The sequence below is a fragment of the Leptodactylus fuscus genome, chromosome 5, assembly GCF_031893055.1.
Source record: "Leptodactylus fuscus isolate aLepFus1 chromosome 5, aLepFus1.hap2, whole genome shotgun sequence".
NCBI classification, from domain to species: domain Eukaryota; kingdom Metazoa; phylum Chordata; class Amphibia; order Anura; family Leptodactylidae; genus Leptodactylus; species Leptodactylus fuscus.
The window spans coordinates 168,722,848-168,745,086 of record NC_134269.1 but is presented as its reverse complement, the minus strand read 5'-3'; positions in this window follow the sequence as shown (position 1 = coordinate 168,745,086).

Below are 22,239 nucleotides of genomic sequence, written 5' to 3'. Positions count from 1 at the left end.
GACTGTGAGGATATGAGATTTATAGGTAAATGGGAAGAAGCACTCTCTAAATGTTCGCAAACTCTCATTGAACTCTTGATAGGAGTCGACCGTAAGACCCTTGAAAATATTGAGAACGACATAGAAGGATGTAAGGCTAATATTCAACAAGTGCTGAGTGGCGCGGAGGTAGAGGATTTCGAGAAGCAACTTGAAACAGAAATTGAGAAATGTGAAAAAGAGGTCCAGGAGGTCAAGGTCAAGAAATATTCAAGAGATTTGGAAGATTATCGCACTAATAATATATATTGTTGGCATAAAAGCCAAAGGAAAGTAAGTTATGAATCTATTTCCCGAACTATTTGCAGGTCAAACTCCATTATATCATTACAATCCAAATCCAAATGTGGCACATCTTTTTTAGGGCAGCTGGGGGTGCTAGGGGACTCCAACCATACAGGGGGTCCCTCCTACGACCCCAGGACCCCAACTCCAAAATGAAAGATTACAAGACACAGTGTGAAGGAGAAAAGAAGGAGACATTATGGTAATTAGTAGAGATGAGCGAACAGTGTTCTATCGAACACATGTTCGATCGGATATCAGGGTGTTCGCCATGTTCGAATCGAATCGAACACCACGTGGTAAAGTGCGCCAAAATTCGATTCCCCTCCCACCTTCCCTGGCGCCTTTTTTGCACCAATAACAGCGCAGGGGAGGTGGGACAGGAACTACGACACTGGGGGCATTGAAAAAAATTGGAAAAAGTCATTGGCTGCCGAAATCAGGTGACCTCCATTTTAGACGAATAGTGGATTTCAAATCCGGGTCATATGAGAATGTGAACTTTGTGACTATGAGACAGGGATAGCTGTACAGGCAGGGATAGCTAGGGATAACCTTTATTTAGGGGGGAATGTTATTAAAAATAACTTTTTGGGGCTCTATCGGGTGTGTAATTGTGATTTTTGTGAGATAAACTTTTTCCCATAGGGATGCATTGGCCAGCGCTGATTGGCCGAATTCCGTACTCTGGCCAATCAGTGCTGGCCAATGCATTCTATTAGCTTGATGAAGCAGAGTGTGCACAAGGGTTCAAGCGCACCCTCGGCTCTGATGTAGCAGAGCTGAGGCTGCACAAGGGTTCAAGCGCACCCTCGGCTCTGATGTAGGAGAGCCGAGGGTGCACTTGAACCCTTGTGCACCCTCGGCTCTGCTACATCAGAGCCGAGGGTGCGCTTGAACCCTTGTGCACACTCTGCTTCATCAAGCTAATAGAATGCATTGGCCAGCGCTGATTGGCCAATGCATTCTATTAGCCCGATGAAGTAGAGCTGAATGTGTGTGCTAAGCACACACATTCAGCTCTACTTCATCGGGCTAATAGAATGCATTGGCCAGCGCTGATTGGCCAGAGTACGGAATTCGGCCAATCAGCGCTGGCTCTGCTGGAGGAGGCGGAGTCTAAGATCGCTCCACACCAGTCTCCATTCAGGTCCGACCTTAGACTCCGCCTCCTCCAGCAGAGCCAGCGCTGATTGGCCGAATTCCGTACTCTGGCCAATCAGCACTGGCTAATGCATTGTATTGGCGTGATGAAGCAGTGCTGAATGTGTGTGCTTAGCACACACATTCAGCTCTACTTCATCGGGCTAATAGAATGCATTGGCCAGCGCTGATTGGCCAGAGTACGGAATTCGGCCAATCAGCGCTGGCTCTGCTGGAGGAGGCGGAGTCTAAGATCGCTCCACACCAGTCTCCATTCAGGTCCGACCTTAGACTCTTCCTCCTCCAGCAAAGCCAGCGCTGATTGGCCGAATTCCGTACTCTGGCCAATCAGCACTGGCTAATGCATTGTATTGGCGTGATGAAGCAGTGCTGAATGTGTGTGCTTAACACACACATTCAGCTCTACTTAATCGGGCTAATAGAATGCATTGGCCAATCAGCGCTGGCCAATGCATTCTATTAGCGTGAACTGAGTTTGCACAGGGGTTCTAGTGCACCCTCGGCTCTGCTACATCAGATTGCTACATCTGATGTAGCAGTGCCGAGTGTGCATCAGATGTGTAGTTGAGCAAAACTGACTCAGCACTGCTAAGTCTCTGCATTCGCATAGGAATGCATTGGCCAGCCTTCGGCCAATCAGCGCTGGCTCTGCCGGAGGAGGCGGAGTCTAAGGTCGGACCTGAATGGAGACTGGTGTGGAGCGATCTTAGACTCCGCCTCCTCCAGCAGAGCCAGCGCTGATTGGTCGAGTTCCGTACTCTGGCCAATCAGCACTGGCCAATGCATTTCTATGGGGAAAAGTTAGCTTGCGAAAATCGCAAACTGACAGGGATTTCCATGAAATAAAGTGACTTTTATGCCCCCAGACATGCTTCCCCTGCTGTCCCAGTGTCATTCCAGGGTGTTGGTATCATTTCGATTTCGATCCCACCTAAAAAGATTGTGTTCGGAATTCCGATTGGAATCATGAAATTTTCTCGATCAACGATCGGAATCCGATCTTTTCCGAAAACGATCGCTCAACCCTACCTAAGATATATCTTACTTATTCCTTGTTAACTAATGAATATGTTGCTCAGTGACTGTTTTTAGGTAAGGATTAGATGGTACACTTGTGCATTCTATAGTATAGTTGTATATTTTAGAATACTTGCCAAAAGGATCCACAGAGATATAGTGTGTGTCACTTATAGAATCGCAAAGGGCACTTGTAAAATGTCTTCACCTAATAAGTATGACAGCTATGGTCGTATATTTCACTCAAATGCTCTTGTCAGGGAAAGTGTAGCTAGTGGACTTATCTGACACATAGAAAGCGAAATGTCATGATATAAATGTTTTATCTTACAATTCCAGGTTGAATCATTTCTCCCCTCAGAAAACCTTTCTACCATGTGCAACATCTCATTTATTTGTTGCACTAGTTCAGGTGAAGACCCCTCATCCATTTCATGTTTGGCTACACCAACAACCTATAAAAGAGACAAGTAATGCCCATGTAATGTTATGTATACTGTGTATTTTCTCCACTACCTGTACTGTAACAATTCTCTACTGTATCTTAACATAATACAATTTGTCTGAAAAATTATTCAAGTTACCAGATCTTTTTGCTGCTTCTATATAGATGTAATAAAATTATACTCCAGTTCTTAGCATCTGTTAATAGGCGCCGTTCCGCTGATTCTGTAATAAATGCTGTTGGTTTTGGTGCCTGATATTCTATTCAATCTCTGTACTGTCAGGTGGGCGATGTCAGGCAGGGGGTGTGATTCAGAGCTCCAATCATAGGCAGCCAGTGTCATAACTCAATCACACCCCTTGTCTGCTCCTGCCCGACACCACCATCCTGACAGTACAGAGCCTAAATAATATATCATGCAACAAAACTAACAGCACCTATGGCTCAGGAACAGTATGGTCTAGAGAAAAAATTCCAGCTACAGCAATATCTGTAGAGCAAGGGCTTTTAAATGATACAAAGAGCTGGAGTTGGAGGAGGTGGTGAAAGGTTCCCTGTAGGTCACCCATGAAGTTATAAAAGTCCCCTGGGGAACGTTCTTACTTTACAATTTTTTATTGCAGTTTTTTAACTGTAACTGTGGCATCCATAAACACCCCAGTTAGAGGTGAAAACAACCTCCAATAGTCACTGGCACAGCTTATCTGGGCTGCTAAGACCTAGCAGCTCTGCTACACTGGGAGGCATATGGCCCTGCAGCTTCTTCTATTCACTCCAAAGGGCTCATTTAACAATATGTGGTTTGTAAGAATACGGAAATGGAAACAAACCACTTTTATCTCCCCTTTCCCACTCTGGGGTCTCTAGCTGTCTCTAATGCCTGTAGATTTGTGTGGTGATGCTAAAAGATGTTGCAGCAGAGTTTGGACCCGCACTATCCACCATCAAATAACAACGGGCAGTCTTTGCCAGGTTAAGGTGTGGCCTACTTGATAGGAGGAGCTTACAATGTCAATATTATGGAATTACCATTTTAAAAATTCCCCACTATTCAGCTGGTAGGACCATAAACAAAATAAGAGACCTATAATCCAACAAATCTCCAGGTAGTAGGGTCTAAGGCTACTCCAAGATTTTCACCAGATCCCAATGAGATGCATGATCAACTTGGCTGCCTGGTATCCAGGTTGCATCTGCAGAACTACGGTTCTGAAAACAGGTATTTTCAGGCAAGTAAGATCCAAACCAGAAAACCTATTGCAGTCAGAAAGAGAAGTGCAATAGCTGAGGCCAAAAACCAACAGAGTGCAAGGATGGCCAAAATGAAAGCATAGTCAGGGCCCATTCACATGGAGTAACATGCCGCGTGACCTGGCACATATACGCCGTGTGAGATTTTGCGGGCCGTATACGTTCCCATTGATTTCAATGGGAGCGTGGATCGTAAATGCCGCAATATTTTGCAGCTGTGATTTTGCCATTACCGGCACCGGCACCGTTACACACGGCACAGTTACCGGCACCGGCACATTTGCCGGCATATTACTCTGTGTGAATGGGCCCTCATACTCAAGGGTAAATGCTGAGCCAGTACTTTGATTGGGTCCGCATCTTAAGACTCTGGCAGGCTGAATAGATCCACAAAGAGTCTTGCAATCTTAAAGGCTACTTGATAAACGTACATGTCCTACAGAATCTTTCCCAGCATCGCTGCACTGAATGGATGCATCTACTGGGTGGAGAAGCAAGAGCGTACATATTTAGGATCCTAACAGCCAGGTATTCCGTACCTACAGGCTCCTCCATATATAAATAGGGTACCGCCTTTTTAGATGGAATTATAGCAGGACTGGAAAATAAGTTGGGGAACTACGTCTACAGAATTTTACGACTTGCATTATTTCCCATATATATGTTATTTAAAAGCCTCTACAGCACTCACATACTGTCTGTACAACACATAAAATTGTAAGATCCAGCCTAAAGAGCCTCGACTGCCTACACGCTTGTAAACAAAGCTAATCATAGATCAGGGTAAAATACATTGCTGCATTTTGCTGAGTTAACTTCCCACACATTGTACTGTTCCAAAGAACTTAATAAGGCTTGGCATGGTTTATCCAATTACCGCTAATAATTCTATTCCGTGCAACTCTTTTCTGCATCGCAGCCTTTATTCTCTTACTCATCAAATAATAGTGTACTTTCTATTAATATCCGATTATTCTCTGCACATTTTACTTGGTACTTGTGGTTAGATTACTAAAGTCATTACAGTAATACATGGTTGACTCTGCTAGTATTGTTACTTCTTCAGAGAGAAAAACGCTAAAATTGCAAAGGGTCAAATTTATTGACTGGGGTTTTTTTGTAAATAACTTTATTAAATTCAAGTGTTTATAAAGTATCAAAAAGTTTACAAATTTAAAACAAAGCAAGGGGGCCACACGGTGGCTCAGTGGTTAGCACTGCAGCCTTGCAGCGCTGGAGTTCTGGTGTTCAAATCCCGCCAAGGGCATAAAACCATCTGCAAGGAGTTTGTATGTTCTCCCCATGTTTGCATGGATTTCCATCCCATATTCCAAAGACATACTGATAGGGAAAAAATGTACATTGTGACCTCTATGTGGGGCTCACAATCTACATTTAAAAAAAAAAAAAATTTAAACAAAACCTTAAGCATAGCCTAAGAATTTAGTCTAAATGACCTATTGACATCATTATAAAATTATGTTTCAATGTTAACATAATAGGTAGATCAGAAATAAATATTGGCTCATATTTAGACCCTGTGGTGGGGGGACCCAAGAACTAGATCGGTCCTTGATGATGTATTACTTGCTTTATTATGGTCAGGGGATAATCGTACACATTAGGGAGAGCGTGTGCCTACATAGGCAGTACGGAGACTTACAAGTCATTCCTTCTCCGCTAGGGATTCTGGGTAAAAAATATGCAAATCTATTCTCCAGGATGTAATTAGGAGAACAGTGCACTCTGTATGCCGCCCTCTAGAGGGCAGCATCCTTAACATCATGCATGACTCAGTTAAAAAGTCTACTATCATGATGTGGATTTAATTGCCAAATTAGTATTTCTATTCCAAAAGGAACAGATTCCCAGCTATGGACAGCGCTGTTTTGGCCTATTGGGCCTCCTCAGCATAGCGCAGGGATACTGATTTATGAGTACTGTTTTATGTCAGGATACAGACTCCACCATAAATCAATTGAACCCATTTCTCGCCATCTGGTCAATGGGTCTTCTCTCTCCCTCTCTGCTATATTTCCAATAAGCCTCCGATTATCAGTTCTTTCATTGATGACGCTGTTATAATCCCTCATTGCGGATAAAGAGGGTCTCCTGCTTAGCCAATATAAATCTTGCTAAGTCTACAAGAAGTGCTAAAAAGGTCAGAGGTATATACAAAAAGGCAAGCACAATTGTGATCCCCTGTATTTGAAAGGTGTTCATACTTTTATCCATTTTATACATTGGACAGAAGTGTGGAATGGAATACTAACCGGAAAAGTACAGAATATAATATACGTGGCATAGGAGATACAATTATATCAGAGTGAAATTTATTAAGAGGAATATTCCCAACACCTAATTCACTTAAAAAAAATTCACTTAACGGTTTGCAACAAGTAACAATAGGGTTATATAGTTTGATTACAAGGTAAAGGATAATTTTGTACTTGCAGGATATCTGCACCTGCCTTCCATTTCTCTTTCTAAGATCTGCCAGTCTGTCTTTGAAATCTCTCCTGAATCTGTCTCAGTTTCCAAAGTGAATGTTAGTTTAGGAGAGAAAGAGGAAGACAGCCTAGTAAGTGGAAAAATATTTCTTTCTATTAGGATGTATAATAAGGTGTATGATAAGTTTAAAGAAAAGTTAGTGACTACATAATGTTACCAACCTTAAATATTATTACCAAGTTTCTCACTATTATTATTATTATTATTATTATTATTATTATTATTATTATTTGTTAAATGGGCTGCTTAACCCTTTTTACATTTTTTTTAATAATTAACAAAGATTTTTTTTGTTAATATTAGGTAACAAAAAAAGTAATAATTGGGGGCAAGACAGTGGCTCTGTGGTTAGCCTTGCAGCCCTGGAGTCCTGGGTTTGAATCCCGCCAGGAACAACATCTGCAAGGAGTTTGTATGTTCTCTCCGTGTTTGTGTGGATTTCCTCCCATTCTACAAAGGCATACTGATAAGGAAAAAAAAAAGTACATTGTGATCCCTATATGGGGCTCACAATCTACATTTAAAAAAAAGTAATAATCATCTTATAAACCCTTTGCTACTCCAGAGTGAGGCTTCCATGGTCCCTCAGTGGTCTCTGTTTATGAAGCTCCAGCTTTGGCAAACTGTGTCGACATGTATTCAGTGTACTTGGAACGTTTCAGCACCACTTCATTGGCTGCAGCAATCACATGGCGTCATCACTAAATCCAGGGGACCAAAGGACAAGAAAATGGTGAGATATTAGACACATACCCAAATTTGTTTGGATTTTTTTATTTTTTTTTTTAGCCTTGTTAATTTGTAAAAAAATTTCACGCGGCTGTTTAAACACCTTTAACCTTTTTTTAATAATAATTATTACTATAATTCTGATTGTTATCTGTATTCCTTGTTTTCCATATGAAATGATATCTTGCACAGAATTTCTACTCATTGGCTTTACACTAAACTTGTGACCATAAAACAAAAGCATTTTCCAGTCCCTTCAAACATTGAGCACAGAGGAAACAAAAATTCATCATTTTATTCTTCTCCTCTCAGCACGTAGAGGATTTTGTATTCCAATCATGCTGTTAATTTAGCCCATTCTTACCTCTGTATTAACAGCCGCAGAAATGGATAAGGAAGGAGGAATAATTGCATTTATTTTATTTGTATTTGCCAATAAATTTAGTTCTGGTTACTCAAGGGAATCATTGAAATCTCAAGCTCTCTTGTCTTGCATGCTCTTCATCAATTTGCTACGTGCATTATATGTTGCTTCTTGCTGTTTCTTATGTCCGCAGATATAGCCAGTTGTAAAATTAATTAAAAGCAAAGACAATTCCCCCACTGTTCATAGAGGTTTTATTTTAGTTTACTGAAATAATCCTGAAAATATTCAGTATTCCTGTTTATAACCTGGTATTTTGGGGGATCCTGGTGGTTCTCTGTATCATGAGGGGAAGAGTACAGAACAATCTCAATGAATCTTGTAAGCACCTTACCGATATACCATACCATTCTATGAGTCTTCCTTGAGGTCAGTTGTCTTCTATGGTTACAAAGAAGGTGAAACCTATGTAATGACAACATGGCCATCTCCAAGTAGAATAATATTTACTGATCATATTTTTTTTTCTTTATTTTAAGTCTTATTTGACTATAGCCAAGTACATCTAGAAAGGTGAGAAAAATTATTTTAATGGGGTGGATAAACCAACAACAGCCACAGCTGTGATGTTTTTGGGTTTTTTTTACAAAATCCCTACCCCTCCTTGTTTGCAGTTCAGTCAGCAACACCACAGCAGCACATGACCTCCTTGCTACTTTACACCACATATACTGACATCAGACGTGTGATTATTTTTATTATTTGGTTAGATATGTGGAAGAGCAGACTGAAGAAGTCATGTGACACAACATAGACCCCAAGGAGAGAGTTTATACATAGGCACTGTGTGTGTCCTGTGATTTCATTCCAAGGGAGAGTGGAGAAGGAAGAGGTACACAGAGTGAGAGCAGATAATGAATCATGGAAAATGTTGTTTTCCATATATTCACTGCATGTAAATAAGAATGATACAAGAAGTAGTAAGTAAAATAATGCCAAGCAAAGGGTGCACAAGGGAACAGTGAGTATTTAGTTAGAAAATACATGATGTTACTCCAGTTGTAATCATTATACCATTGGCCATTCAATGGCTTCTGAATCAGACATGCAAACCGATGTGACCAGGTGGATACCAAGTGTGTCACCAATAGTTCAAGAAGTGGTAACTAAGATGTACAATGTAATGAGACTGGGATGGAGAGTGTTTCTGAGTGCCCTAAGATTTTGGCAGTCTTAAGATGGTGATTGAACACTCCTGTTATGCCTAGTGTGGCCCCTTTGAGATTTAATTTTTTTTTACTTGTTTGCTTTGATCAAAATCAGGGGAGAACCAATAGGGATAATCATAGGATGGTGCAGGTATGAGGGAAACTTTAAGCAATAGATCAAAATGGAACTTTTATTCTAAGAACAGTTGTAATCTACTGTAATGACCATGACCCACACATACTCAATGTCTTACATAACTATCCTGGGAGTGGGGGGCCAGAGGGAAGGGTAGGGGTTATATATTTACCTGCACAGGATTTAGATTTAGTTGTATTCTTTTATTGTTACACAATAGTCTCAATAAAAAAAAGTTAATCTGATTAAAAAGCAAGAAGAGTAGGAAAACCAAAGTATTTGCTAATAAGTTACTGACTGTTATTTGTAGACTTAAACTTTAATATGATGTTCAAAAAAAGTTTTCCTTTAATACGATGACTAGTGAGGCCCTTTTAACACCGAGGGCATAACGTGAAATATTAATACATTTAGCCCAAACTATCAAACAATAACATCTGGTAATGCTGACACTTAGCCAACAATTGCTTTTGGCAGAAAATGGATAATCAAAGAGAGGAGTAGAAAAGTGTAGCTTGCGTTACCATTTCACAGCCTTTAATGAAATAATTCCTTACTGCTCCACACGCCCCATTGCCAGCAGCGAGCTGTGGCCAAGAAATCAAGAATAATGCACAGTAAGTGGAAAAAGACAAGCGGTATGTTCACACAGCTGCTGGAAGAATTTAGCTTTTATATAAACAACGGTTATGATAAAGCCTAAGACGCCAAAGTAATTTCATTACTCTGTACAATGTCTTTAATAGCTAAAATACACCAGAAGTCAGTCACCATTCCTAAGCTAGCTTTAATCTACTTTGCTTGTCCTTTAATGCCTAGTAAACAATAAGCCATAATGTATGCAGCATATTTTCTCCATTTTCCGTTTTCAGGAATTAAACCGTATAACTGAGCAGATAGAGCCATTTGAAGTATGCTAAAAGAACAAAGTCAGTTCAGGTAGGGATGAGGCTGCTTAGAATGTTTTTCATGATGATGAATGGCAAGAAGTTTACGTCTTCTAATCTTAAAGGGTTTGTCCAACCAACCATTTAAAGAAAAAAGTTTTTAAAGTCATATTCACTAACACTGACTACCCCGACACTCCAGTTTGTGACTTTCCAGGGGTCTCTGATGCTCTCTATCACCTGGTCCAGTTCAAGTGGCTACAATATTGACCTGAATCAGCCCATGAAGATGATACCAGGAGAACTTTTTTTTTTTTTAAACCCTTTTTTTAAATGATGGACCAGACAACTCATAACAGTTTCTTACTTTCCTTATTGATGGATGTAAACCTAACAAGATGATCTAAAGGGAGGCAAAAAAACTCCACAAGACAACACCCTATCAAAGGAAAACGTACCCTCTAATGCCAAGCATGGCAACTGTCCAGAATCCCAGAGCAATGCTGTTATGTTTTGTGTTTGTTCCATGTACCCTGGGGTGGTCTTGGGTGTCTTGTCTGTGTATGTGTTGGTGGTGAAAACAATATGTCTTCCATTTTACTGTACATGCGCAGTTATCTTTGTACCTTCTTGCTGTTTGAATGATGCATACTACCTCTTGACCAATCACAGGCCATAGGGCGAGGCTTAAGGAAAAGGCTTATATTCTTTAGCAGCTGTAGTAAAGTTAGTCCAGTGGTTAGTGGTCCAGTAGTTCAGAAGCTCAGCATTTCAGCATCAGTCACCTTGCATATATCCTGCTGTGAGAAACAGTACTAGAATTCAGCTAAGTCTCTTCAGTAAAGAAGCCACTTTATTACAAGGTAGAACCAGAGTCTGCCCTGGAGTCACTGAAAGAACTTTGGGGGTTCCCGAGAGACACCTGTGTTTCGGTGCCAATAGGAGTTACAGAGGTACCCGACAGGAGTATTGTATACGGGCCTGCCTTCCAGGCATCCGGTTTCCCTAGTAGGACTCTTAGCCCTGCTTCATCCCCTAACTGATTTAGGAGAGGATAAAAGTATGTCAAGTACTACAGTGTCTATATTACCGTGGCTAAACCCTTAAGTCTTGGACCTTGTGTAAAGAATTACTTGAGTATCATCTTGCAAAGCTGCTGGAGTATCTGTTGGTCTTGTTTACTAAAAGTGATTTGGCTTACCCCTACAACCACTGGAGTCCTGAGTCGTTGCCTGATCACCATCAGGGCCTCCTGAACAACATCCATACTGGCTCAGTATTGAGAGATCCCCTCTCCTACAAGCAGTGCTCTAGGGGAGAAAACAAGGACTCTCCCACATCAAACAGGTAGTTCTGCAGGACCCCCTTTTCTGCACAGCCTCATGGAGGGTTCGGAGTGTGTGAGTAGAGCACCAGGCCTAGTAGGTGGCTCAGCCTGTGTTGCCTCATTCCACACTCTCTCCGTTCTCCTCCACTGGGTTGCTGCAACTGGACTAAGCCCCTTGATAAACATCCTATCCCAAAAATGTTTAGTTCCCATAGTCTATCATATTCTTCTTTAACCCCTTAATGCTAAATCACGTACATTGTACGTCAGGGAATGTGGTTAGTTCCCGCATTCCCACGTACCTGTACGTGATGGAGATCGCACGGGATCAGAAGCAGAGCGTGTGCGATCTCCATGGGAGGCCGGCTGTATCTGACAGCCAGGCTTCCCCTGTAGCAGCAGGGACGGTGATTGCACGGACCCCCGCTGTTTAACCCTTAAGGTGCCATAATCCATAGTGATCATGGCACCCTAGGGGTTTGGCCGGCTATAAAGCATGCTGCCGGCTGCTTAAGGTGTCTGTGTGCTGTAATTTACAGCTACACGCTGCTCCTTAATCCCTCCCCCCATCGGAGCGAGCTCCGATGGGGGGAGGGTTAACCCCTTGGATGCCAGGACGAGAGGAAGCTAGTCTATGCATCTGCATAGCTGGCTTCCTCTATAGACTTGCAATGCACGTGTATTGCAGTCTGTAGTTGGTATAGAACCAGCGATCCTCTCTGATCACTGGTTCTAGTGTGCTTGCAGCACAAATAAAAAAATGTAAAAAAGGTTTTTTAAAAAAAAAAATAAAGTGTGTAAAACAAACAAAAAAACAAACATAGTTACATTTCTTGTAAATCTGGAAAATCGCTGTTACACTTGTAAGCCTTGTAACGTCCAAAATAAATTAAAATACAATCAAAAGATGATGCCGATATAAAGCAGAGATATGGGAGATAATATTTATTCCTGTATTTTTGTGGTATAACTATCTGCCTGAAAAGCAGAGAATTTCACATTTTGAAAATTGCAATTTTTTTCCAAATTTCCATCAAATTTCCTATTTTTTTAATAAGTAAATACAAAAATATTGATTAGTGTTTACCACTAACATGAAGTATAATGTGTTACGAGAAAACAGTCTCAAAATCACTTGTGTAAGTTAAAGTGTCTCAAAGTTATTGCCATTTAAAGTGACACGTCAATTTTGAAAAAATAGGCCTGGTCCTTAACATACTTTTGGGCTGTGTTCTTAAGGGGTTAAAGAAATGCATCCAGGTCCGTCTCGTTTTATTCCACCAGAGGGTGACCAACGGACTGTAAAATTGAAAGAATGGTGAATATAAACTGAGCACTTTCCATTTCTTTCAGTCATTATCAGCAGCAGTGATAAAGAAATATAAAGGTTATTTCAATTGGCTTTAAGTTTCTTCAGTCAGAAGGAAGAGGACAGCAAGGTCCTTTCGGCTTAACAAACCTGAAAGCCATTTCTTGTATCTGTTTTTTTAACACTGCACTCAGTGATCTTTGATACAAAGTATTCAGTGCATTTAGATCAAAACAACAGACATTACAACTGTAATGTAAATACTACCGTAACGCTTCATGCACATGGCCATGTGTGCAGTCTCAGGGTCTGTTCCAATATTTTATAGGACCTACTCTAAAAATATTGTAAAGTAATGGAGCATCAGAACACACATCTGATTGTAAACTCAGTCATATAAAGGGAGCCCTACTGTCTTATACATCATTACCCAAATAAAATCTTTCTGAAATACAGAAACTATTTCTAGCACATAAGACACTGGTGAAAGAGGTTCCTGGAACACTAATAAGAAGTTGAACATTATATGTCAAAAATCATAGAAATTCTACATAAAATGTATGTACTGCAATATTATATCTGACCTTTAATGCAGTGTCCTGCTCTAAACATAATAGGGAATCAATAATTGAAGAAAGTAGCTTGTATGGCGTCTTTATGCATGTGAATATTCTCTTCTCATTTTTAATTATATGTTTGACCTTGTTTCCTACGACAGGTAAATAAATATTAGAATCAATAGTAAGACAGCTGTATAGCCTTCATGGTATGGCCTTGGGCAATATTGTGGAGAACACATCATACATACTGTAAGTAGGTTGTTTAGTACGTTATAAAGCTCTGTATACACACCATCGGCCATCATTTATTTATATAGTACACTTAAAGATCCCCCACTGTGGTCATAGTAAGTAAGTAAACATTCACTTTCTACAAAATAAAAAACAAAGCTTATGATTTACTGTTCTGATTGTCTTTTGGGTGCCTTATCCCTCCATGTAACAGGAGATTATATATGTGATATTAATGGGGGCTCATCAACTGATACCTATCTCATCTTTTACCCATAAACTGATGGTAGTCTCACATTGGAAGCTGTAGTGCATGGTGAGATATAGAGCCTGAAAGTTAATGTTGAGTACATTGCTACCCTTTTGCTCGGCAGTGTAAGAAATACTTCTTCAAGTTCAATGGAGAGGTGACTGCATGGAAACCAATGAGTAAGAGCTCAGATTCATAATTTGCTGAAGGAGTTCTCTGGTCTTGAAATACAATGTAAGTGAATGCTGAGTTAATAGAATGGGTCATGGGTGTAACTGGCCCTGGACCCTGAAAACGTCCCACTGAAACATAAAATATACCATTATTCTAAATGGCGCAAGGTAGGTAGGTGTTTCATTATACATTTTGCATTGAGGCTCAGGGTCTTCAAGTTAAGCCTCAGGAAAGGGCCCTTCATCCAGGATCTCCATGATAGGGTGGAGACTTTATATATAGCAAGTACTATTTTCAATGCATCAGTTGTTTCCAGTTGATGAAATAGGTTCAATGTTTCACTACCATGCGGCTATGTATTGCTGGAGAATTGAGCACCAGGTGCCAGCAGAACATCATGAGATCTTCTTATTAGCCTTTCAGTCTCAGAATTGATCTGAAATGCCATCCCAGATATAGCATATAGGGGCAACATGGTGGCTCAGGGGTTAGCACTGTAGAGTTGGAGTACTGGGTTTGAATCCTGCCTGGAACAACATCTGGAGTTTGTACAGTATGTTCTCCCTGTGTTTGCGTGGATTTCCTCCCATTCTACAAAGACATACTGATAGGAAAAAAAAAAAAGATATATAGTATATGACATAGGTGGAAAGCAATAAGGTGGCCCATTTATTGTCAGAATTGGTGAGGTTCAGCATTATTTACATCTTGTGCCCTATTTATACATTGTCAATCAATATCATTACAAAATGTACTTTGTCCCCTCCATATATCTCTGACCTAATCTCCCACTATCTGCCCACACGTAACCTCAGATCCTCCTACTCTGCTCTGCTCTCATCCGCTCCTCACACAACCGTCTCCAAGATTTCTCCCGTGCATCCCCCATACTCTGGAACTCCTTACCACGACACATAAGACTGACCCCCACAATCACAGGCTTCAAGAAGGCCCTGAAGACTCACCTATTCAGGAAGGCCTACAACCTCCAATAACACTATCACCACACCGCCATCTGTACTGTCTCCCCCTCTCCTTCTGTCTCTACCCCCTTCCCTCATAGACTGTAAGCCCTCACGGGCAGGGCCCTCTACCCCACTGTGCCAGTCGGTCATTGTTAGTATCATATCTACCTGTATATTCTGTGTACTGTATGTAACCCCCAAATGTAAAAGCACCATGGAATTAATGGTGCTATATAAATAAATAATAATAATAATACATAAGGCTAAGGCCCCATGTAGTGAAAATCTTGCTTGCGTATAAATGCTTGCTTTTTTCTGCATTGCTTTTCATTACATTTTCACAGCGTTTTCCTCTATGGACTTTCTACCCCTACTATACATATACGGTATACATGCTGCGATTAGCCAGAATCCCATCCACTTTGCAGGTACTGTAGAATGCAACATTTCCGCAATGTGGAGCACCAACCTTAGTTACATTTTAGCAAGGTAATATTACAGTTGTATACTTTGCTGCTATTACTTTGCATGTCATACTATTGATTCTCAGTTTTACAATTCAATCTCCCAATCCATCAATCTTCAGATACTTAAATGGCTGTTACTGGAAATATTGCCTCAGCCTAGTATACCGTATGTGCTGCCAGATCCAACTGTGTGCATTTAAGCTTAAAATACATCAAAGCCAATAATAATTAACTAATGTACAATTACTGGATTGTAAAAATGACTGTGGTTGTTTACTGTGTGTCCATGCATGGAGCAGTCACCTACATCTACCCTAATTCAGTTATTATACCATTTTTTTCTCTATATGTTCAATTACATGATGTGGTTTCATAGGAAGTAAGTCATTATGTTGCTATTTCTTACTTCTAATGTTAGCGATTACGACAACTGTCTAGGGAAAACTGCATTAGCAGTGACATGTACTGTAAATCACGGCTAAAAGCGCACCACTGTCGTCACAGCTCAGGAATAATAGGAAACACTGGCATTTGCACTGACACAAATGACAGGTGTATTTTTAACCAAAAAATTACCATTTGAAACTTCCGACAGTCGGTATACTTATATTATGTTACATGTTACAATGATTTTATATAAAGTATAATAATACACAGTTGTACAATATAGCAATATACAATGTGCAGACTTATAGCTACTCTTTCCATCAATTGAAACAAAGAGATGACCATCTAAGCCTGTATTTAAATACCCTGCCCAAAGCAAAGTCACATGGTGGCACCTCCTCTGGCAGGGCCGGCTCCAGGTTTTTATGGGCCCTTGGGCGACAGAGCCTCAGTGGGCCCCCTTGTAAAGGAGGTGGGGGAGTCAAGACACTGTGTGTTGCAGATGAAGCGAATGACGTCACACAGGAGTGTGGCGTCACCAACGCCATACCTCCCAATTTTTAAAGAGTAGAAAGAGGGTCAAAATGTGCGGCGCTTTGCGTGCCGCTGCAAATTTGGCTCCACCCACTTATGTTGACTCTGCCCATTCTCATTAATTTATCATGTGCTCCCACACAGTATAATCCTCCTACAGTCACCCATAAATTATATGTCCCCCCTCCATCTCTCCCCCAGTTTCATATACACCCTTCCTCTGCCCCCAGTTTCATGTTCCCCCTCCATCTCTGCCCCCAGTTTCATCACGTTCTCCCCCTTCATCTGCCCCAGTTTCATGTCCCCCGTCTCTGCCCCAGTGTCATGCTGTTCCACCCCCCCATCTGCCCCAGTGTCATGCCGTCCCCCCCCTCCATCTCTGTCCCCAGTTTCATGCCATTCTCTCCCCACCTCCTTCATCTTCCCCAGTGTCATGCCGTTCCCCCCCTCCCCTTCATTTGCCCCCCAGTTTCATTGGGCCCCCTCCATCTCTGTCCCCAGTTTCATGCCATTCTCTCCCCACCCCCTTCATCTTCCCCAGTGTCATGCCGTTCCCCCCCTCCCCTTCATTTGCCCCTCAGTTTCATTGGGCCCCCTCCATCTCTGTCCCCAGTTTCATGCCATTCTCTCCCCACCCCCTTCATCTTCCCCAGTGTCATGACATTCCCCCCCTCCCCCAGTTTCATGGGCCCCCTTCATTATGTTCCACCTTAATAATTAATACAAAAAAAACACTTACACTCACACTTACACTCACCTTCCATCGCTCCCCCAACGCTCCTCTCTCCGCTCTCACTCCATTCACATAGGCGATTAAAGCAGGAGTTGTGTGTGAGATCAGCTCCTAGCCGCGGCCCTACTTGCGTCTGTAGGCGCGATGTGATGACGTCATCGCGCCTACACACACACGCCGGGCCACAGCTTTAAAGCAGCAGCTGAGCTGCGTGTCTGGATGAAGACATCAGTCCGTCAAGTCCAACCTATAACCCTACAATCCCCTACAGTGTTGATCCAGGGGAAGGCAAAAAAACCCCATGAGGTTTATGCCAATAAAAATTCCTTCCCAATCCAATCTGGCAGTCAGTATAAAACCCTGGATGGACGTGTCCTTAAAATCTAGAATCCATAACCTGTAATATTGTTCTGTGCCATCCAGGGCCGCTTTGAACTTGTTCAGTGAATCCACCATCACCACTTCCCGGGGCAGAGAGTTCCATAGCCTCGCTGTTCTTACTGTGAAGAATCCCCTTCTATGTATCTGGTGAAACTTTCTCTCCTCCAGAGAATGCCTCTAAGGTGCTTTGGTTTGGGGAACCTGCAAAAACCATTTCATTCTGCCCCTGACCAAGACTTTATTAAAAAAAAAAAAAAAAAAAAAAAGAAAAAAAAAAGAGAGAATATGTCATCAAATATGGTTTATTGCAAATATACTAGATTTTGCTAGTCGATGCTTGAAATATCAGGACTATATGATTATTACTGTGAAGTGGGGGTCATCCCATGACTAGTCTTAGGAATTCACACAAGGTAGATTTTTTGCGGATTTCTGTAACTAAGAATCATTTCCATTTATCTGAATAGGATTGTTTTAGGGCAAGCACTGGAGCAGTCACGAAAATTTCTGCAACAAAACTGCCATGTGTATATCCTTAAACTGGCTTCTGATTTGGGGTTTCTGTCTATTTTGGTATTGGGGGGATAACATTTAACATTCCAAGTTGAAGTCTCAGTTTCCCAAAATGTATAATTTTATTTTTGGCAACCTCTCATACTAATCTTTTACAGATTGTAATGATTCTCATACTACATGATGTTTAATATCGTGTGTGTATACATTTTCAGAATTCTCTAGTTCGATATATGGTTTACTTTGGTAAGTAAGAGTTGTCATTATTGTGCTTATTAGCTCCGTGGACTGTTCACGCTGTTCTCTTAGTACAGATTTACTGTCAAGTTGCATCCTTATTCTTGGTGTCCAGTCGTGTTCATGTTCGGAGTTCTGGTTCTTATTCCTGGCATTGTATCGCAGCCCTGAGGCTTGGCGTTGTGTCCTGGCATTGCACCTTGTTTCTGTCTCCTGGTCCTGTCTCATCTGGCTTAATTCTACAATTCCAACGGCGATGCTCAGAGCCCATTTTGTCCTAATTGTGAGCACAAACATAGATGTAGCATGGATCCAATAATCTTTATTACAAATAGACACAAGGACAAACAATGCTTTAAAATAATAAGATATTGCACTGGTAAGGGGAAGAAACTAAGGAATGAGTTGTCCTGTATAAATGACTATAAGAACATAAACAAAATGAATAGAGATGAGTGAACACCATTCGATCGAATATCAGGCCGTTCGAGGTATTCGATTACAATCGAACACCACGAAGCAAACGCAGAAAAAATTTGTATCCCCTCCCACCGTCCCTGGTGCATTTTTGCACCAATAACTGCGCAGGGGAGGTGGGACAGGAACTACGACAACGGAGGCAATTTAAAAAAAATTGGAAAAAGGAATTGGCTGGCTAAATCAGGTGACCTCCAATTTATACGAATGGTGGATTTAACATTCGACTAATTTGGGACTGTGAACTATGTGACTGTGAGACAGGGATAGATCTACAGACAGAGTTAGCTAGGGATTACCTTTATTTAGGGGGGAACGTTACTCACCCATCTGTTTGGGGCTCCATCTCGTCGGGATCCCTGTCAGCTTGCGATATGCGCGAACTGACTTTTTCCCATAGGAATGCATTGACCAGCGTTGATTGGCCGAATGCCATATAGAAGTACGGCATTCGGCCAATCAACGCTGGTCAATGCATTCCTATGCTGAGATGAAGCAGAGCTGAACCTGCTACACACTCAGCTGTACCGATGTAGCAGTGTCCGATGTAGCAGTCCGATGCAGCAGAGCTGAGTGTGTAGCAGGTCCAGCTCTGCTGCATCGGACTGCTACATCGGACACTGCTACATCGGCCAGCACTTAGGGTTGAGCCGATCTTGACATTTCAGGATCGTTTTTAAAATCCAATTTCCAATCATTTGGAGATTGGATTTTAAAAACGATCTTATTCACTACACAGCATGTAGTTCAAAAATTGTTGGACCCCACGCTGTGTAGTGATTAACCCCACACACACGCACCATTGCCCACTTACCTGCATAGCTGCAGCTTCCAGCTCCTCTTCTTGGTCCGGTCCTCTGTCCATATGTCTTCAGAGCGCCCTGCCCCCGCCTCCCGAGACTAGTATTATGGAGAAGGCGGGGCTTAGGAGAGTGTGGGCTGGTACTGGGAGGGGAGACATGAGTGATGCACTCACGTCTCCCCGCCCACACTCTCCAGCCGTACTAAGCCCCGCCTACTCCCTACATCTCTACAATACTAGTCTAGGGAGGCGGGGTCCTCTGTCCTCTTCAGAGTGCCCTGGGCTACAGTGCGACTCCCTGCTGTTTCTCTATAATGGTGTAAAAAAATTTGGATTACGCCAGCGTCATTATACGTCGTGACTCCGGTCTGAGCCACATACCGACTGTGACATCACTATTGCTTCATGGAGTAACACCAGAGCCCAAGAGAGGTGAGTACCACGCGTTTTAGGTCATATTTCTAGACATATCACATTTTTTTATTTCATTTATTAAAAACAGATAATGAAATATATAACTTTTTCTAGTTGTTTTTTTCTACTTTCCAATTGTAGTTTTTATTCTTTTTTCTGTACATGATTATGGGGCTGTCATCTTGCCTTGAGCTTCTCATCTGTTTTGTTAACAGCAGTATAGTTATATGTTTTGAAGAAATCTCATGGTCTTTGGCAGCAATAGACTGGAGCCAACACATTCAGGTCTAGGAGAGAGTTTCCTAAACATTCTCAGTGCATGGAGGAGGGAAAAAAATTTACATGATCGGATGGGTGGTGGTTATCCACATACTGTCATGTGATCTTGTAATTTTGTGTGAAAACCCATACAGAATTGACGATTGCCAGTCTATTATTAGGCTTAATAACCAGAATGCTAATTGCATGACTTAGTACATTTTTTAATAGATAGTGACATGGAAATTTTTTAAAGAATTATTAAAAATTCTTAAAAAATATGTTTAGTGTAAAAATTGGTTTATAAATAGGTAATTTTCTGGTGACTCTTAATACATACTATCCTAGCTAATAACAAAAAAGAGGGAGAGACACCGAGCGCTCTGAGCGTAGTATTAATGTAAATAACGTAAGATTAAAATAAAGGTAGATATTACCAGTAGGCCTCTCACCTGAAGAGTGTATGTCTTTGTTATCACATGTAGAGTGACAGCACCAGGTGGGAGTGGCAGCAAAACCAATGATGACACCGGAGGGCCGGAGGAAAAAAATCAAAAAATAAAAAGGCAGAGGTCTGCGCTCACCGGTAGATCTAGTATATCAAGCATGAGTCGAGAAAAACAGTAAACGATGGATTTATTGGAACAAATAAAAAGCACGACGCGTTTCGGACCACTACAGATCCTTTCTCAAGTGCAGGTTTTTGCTGAGTCAGCCGGGCTTGAGAAACCTGCACTTGAGAAAGGATCCGTAGTGGTCCGAAACGCGTCGTGCTTTTTATTTGTTCCAATAAATCCATCGTTTACTGTTTTTCTCGACTCATGCTTGTTATACTAGATCTACCGGTGAGCGCAGACCTCTGCCTTTTTATTTTTTGATCCTAGCTAATAAACTCTGTAACCGCTGTAGCTCAAAACCATATAACCTTTGTAGTCCTATTCCAAAGGACCCATGTCTATCAGACATTAAAGGGGTATTCCCAACTGGCTTGTTAACCAATCTGCAGGCTGTGTGCTCTGTTCACTTCCTGGTTTTCTCGGTGAATTGGTACATGTACCAGCAGTACATGTTTGCAGTCAGTAAAAAGGGATGGTTGTAAATAAATTAGCACAGTATCACTGGAAGATGCACAATATGAAGCTGATGTAGCAAAGCTGGATTTGATAGGTGATTGGAATATCAAATTTACATGCCACAGGAACAAGAGTCAGCTTGCAATAAACTCTGTTTAAGGTCTGTGTTTACATACAGAGGTGACAGTCTCCCTGTCTCAGCCCTTATCAGCAAAATTCAATTAGCCAATCTGATAACTGGGAGATAAAAGCTCAAAAATACAAGCTTGCTTCCGAGCCCCAAGCACTCAGCTCCCCCTCCCTCCTGAGAGCAGGGAGCTAGATCACTTGTCCTGGGCGGAGAGATAAGACCATCCCCAGGTCTGTGGTTATGGAAACGCAGTGTAAACAATGAAGTGAAAAATCTCAGATAATGGCCAAATAAAGCAGTTTTGATGAAGCAATGTATTTAGGAAAAGTCTTAAATCCACATAAGTTAGCAGTATAAATAGGATGCTTGAGATGGGACAACCCCTTTAAGTCATGTCACCCACCTTGTAGCCAATACTGACTGTTTGCTATATCCTAACAGAGAATTATACCAGTTTATTGCAGTTTAACCCTTACTGTAATCAGTTTTCATTTTAGGTTACTTTCTAAAGGAATACTTTATTTGCATTGACTGTCTTTAAAGCTCAATATAATATATGGAAAATCCTTTAGTCAAAAAAAAATTCTGGCATTGGTTTTGGGGTACTCTTTTCATGGTGTTCACTGCACACATTTTATCTTTTATTTGGGGGTCAGTACCAATGCAAATAAACTTTTTATATTTTACTATGTTTAAAGATTAAAAAAAAACCTTCAAATTAGCTTTGTTTCCTTCTACTAAACCACCTGGTTCGAAAATTCAATATTAAAATATCATCTGCCATTTTTTTTTTATTATGTATTTATTACGATCAGTTATTGATGAATAATGTAAAGACATCAGTCACAATTCAGACACATCCAGCTTTATTTTCCTGTCAGAAAAGAGTGCAAGGATTACATCAAAATACTCCAGTCCTGCTAGCTACTTACAAGAAACACACCACAAAATTAGAAACTATTGAGAGGGCAAATGGTATTA